This window comes from Meleagris gallopavo, chromosome 2, assembly GCF_000146605.3.
Source record: "Meleagris gallopavo isolate NT-WF06-2002-E0010 breed Aviagen turkey brand Nicholas breeding stock chromosome 2, Turkey_5.1, whole genome shotgun sequence".
NCBI lineage: Eukaryota > Metazoa > Chordata > Aves > Galliformes > Phasianidae > Meleagris > Meleagris gallopavo.
In genome coordinates this window covers 2,540,696-2,544,211 of record NC_015012.2, presented here as the reverse complement: position 1 = coordinate 2,544,211, position 3,516 = coordinate 2,540,696, and positions in this window count along the sequence as shown.

Here is a 3,516-nt window from a genome sequence, read left to right as displayed (position 1 = left end):
AAAAGAAGGAGGGAGAGGGGAATCAAAAGCGAGCTTGAGACAATACCAGAAGTTATTAATCTGTGCTGTGCCTATACAACTGCAAGTTTGATTTGGATAGATAGTTGTGAAAAGCTGAATTCTGGGTTAGGTATCAAGCACTTCCTTCTCTTCCCCGAACAGCCATGGAGTCACTAGCTTTGAATTTCTGGACTGTTTCCATTCTTTTACATGACAATGGCTCTCTCCAGGAGTGAGGAAAGCAATTAGGAACAGATGAAATGACTCAAGCTCCCATTAGGCTTAAACTGAGCCTGTTCTTAGGAGTTTAAGTCGCTGAACTTCAGGCTTTTCCTTTTTATTTTTTTCCATTTGTTTTTTTCTTCCTGCCTAGCTATCTCCCTACAAGGTTCTGCCACTGAGCACAGATATTTAAAACATTAAGAAACAGACTGAAATAAGAACTGAAGGAGAGCCACACTTTTTGTACGTCAGGGTCCTAAATATTGATATTTCTCTGAACCAAATTCAAAACCTTTTTTTCTTGTCTGTTGCTAATTCTTATAAACTCTTGATGATGCAGAAAATGCACTAATATTTACTCATAATATTTTTCTGTGTATTACTGGTTAGACTATCTTGTTTAAAACAACACCTTTATTATCCAGCCATTTTTGTAACCAGTCTGGAAATGCCAGAGGCTCAACAAGCTTGGTAGTTCTTTTGGTAGGTGAAAGAATCATGACAGGAGTGGATATTCCCAACGTCTCACGATTTTAATTAAGAGCAATTCTCAGTAATGGACTTTGGCTGCAGGCTAAATAAATACCACTCCTGAATATTTTCCTTAAATCATGCAGAATTGTGTTAATTGAAACTTTCACATCTTCTTCTAAATTGAATCCAACTCAGTTCTCCAATTTCTGTCTTCTTGGGTGTGTTGCTGAAGTCCATCTGCTAGCAGCAGTGTATTTAAAGCACGCCTGTGTATTCTCACAGATCCTTTCTTACAGGGATCACATACTGCCTGGCCACGAAAAGCTGGCTTTGAGGAGAAACGCGACATGATGCAAAAATAAGACTTTTATTTTACCAGTTGAAAAACAAGTGGTCCTTTCTGAAGTACCAGCTACAACTCCAATCTTCCAAATCTCAGGCAGAGGACAGGATGAAACATTTTTTAATATTAAAATCACTACAACTTTCTGAGGGCTGAATTTGTAGGCTCTCAGTTTTCCCTCAAGCAAGCTTATTTTGAGGTTCATTTCTCAAGAAGGGAAGAAATTAAATGACTGAAATCTGGTTTTGATAGACAGACTTAAAATGAATGGCAGGCTGTGAGGTGAGGGAGATCAGAGCCCATCTCCATGGCTCCTGCAGCATTGGTCTCCTCTCTTCATCTTCTCTTTCCTTCCATTTGCTATGCATCTACATCCTTTGCCACTGTCAGTCCATACTGCCTTGAACTTGTCTAGGATTTCTGCCTTTAACAGCCTTCTTTCCTTGCAGATTCTACTTAGTCACTGAGTTCCACCTTGTCTCCTTCCTCACATCATGGATCTGCTTTGCAGAGATGCCTTCTCCTAGCTCTTCTTCATTCTCCTCTGCCCCTCCTTCCTCTCTCCTGCTGCATTATCTACGCTTCCAAGACTGACCTCCCTTCCCCATTGTGCCCCAGCCCTCCCCATGGCAGAGCAGTTGCAATGGCAACATGCAGTCACACCATGGCAACACGTTTCCTTGTGAACCCTGTTGGAGAGTCTCAGATAAAGTACTGAAAGGAGTTGATTTTTTGAGCTAAAACACTTGGATAAGTTTTAACCTGACCATTTTGTTTCTGAGGATCCATAAAGGACCTCTACTGAATTCATAGCTTACAATACGTTCCCAGCCAAGTGCAGGAAACAAGGAAGCATGAATAGTGGAAAAGACCACGAGGAAAAGGCAGCAGTCATCTTCTGTGCAAAGTGTAGGCAGTATGGTGGTGATTCTGGGGAATAAAATGGAGGGCAATCCTTGCCAAGCAGGAGGGGACAAATCCACCAGGAAATTAGATACATTCTCATGTTTCTGGCAGTTGTTGCCAATAAGGGGGAAAAGAAATGCATTTAGCACATGAGATTAGGATCAGGTTTTCAAAGGCATAGGCAATGTGTTTCCCCCAGTTTTGCAGACACACGTTGCACCACAGACATATGGGCACGCAGACCCGTGTTTGTACTTACCATGTCAGCTGCGGGCAGTGGCAGATTGCCTGCAGATAGTCTGCTGCCCAGGTCAGCACTTGCACTTGACCATCTACCAGCTTGGATTCCTACCATTCTGGAGGAGATTTTGCTTTCAACAGCCTGTCTGCTTTGTGCTTCTCCAGAAGAGTAAATCCAAGGGGAAAGTTGGCTTCTGAGAAGGTTCCAGTGGCTCAGAGACATGGACTGATGACATCTGCCTTTCCCAATCCATACCTTCCCCAGCCCCTAGTGACTCCTAGGAGAAGCAGGCTAGAAACCTTCCCAGAGACTGCTCCAGAAGCTACACAGACCTCATCTCTCTCTCAGCCTGAGGGTGTGGATATGGCAGTGAAGAAAACATGGCTTTATCTAATTCTTTCTTAAGCATATAACACAGCCACAGCATAAAGGTTCAGTCCCTAGCTCCTGAGTGTTGTGACTGAACATTTTCTGTCTATGCCTGAGCCAGATCAAGAAGTGACAGAGCAACAGGGGCTGTTGTGTGCACGCCCAAGTGCCAGGCATGGCAACAAGAACTACGGAATACTGCTTGGATCACAACCAAAATCTGCCTTGCTTTAGTGAATTCAAGTCAAACATCTGCTGGTATTTGTTCAAAAGGTGGCTTGATTTTTTATTATTTTTAATATGTTTTAATCATATTGAAATTATAATGGGGGTTCAGTAACCAGTGTCTTGAAAATTAACTGAATTATGAAAGCTGAAATGACGCTAGCAGCATCAGTTAATGACAAGGTCACCACCGCTGTCATATTCAAAATAAATGTCACACATGAATGAGACTGAGATGGCAGCACTGTCCCATGGTTCCAGGTAGAGAAAATGAAGCAAGGGCTCCTTGGGTACTGTTTTATCCCATGTTTGAATCTAATGCATTCTTTTTTCAGCTCATTTTGGTTCTGCCTTGCTCCCTTAACATATGGAGTCCCTAGGTATTTAGCCATAGCATGGAAACTTTGGGGGCTGGGAATTACAGATCATGAATAGATTGAAAAGTCCCACTAAACGTTCCCTTGGGTTGTTTGTGTAAAGATTAATTTTTGTTGTTTCTGCCTTTTACAAAAGTCAAGTAACTCTGGAATTATTTTTTTCGCTCAGGCTGTAATGGGGATCAGTCTTTTAGCATGCCATGTACACCAGTACCCAGCACATAGAAATGCATCTTGGGAACCAACTCAGAAAGGTGCTGTAAATGAAAAGAGAAGTGTAAGAGATCCTGTTAGGAAAAAAAAATGGGAAAAAAAAGTTCTTGATGTCTGCACGCTAATTTAAAGTCCTGATTTTGTTA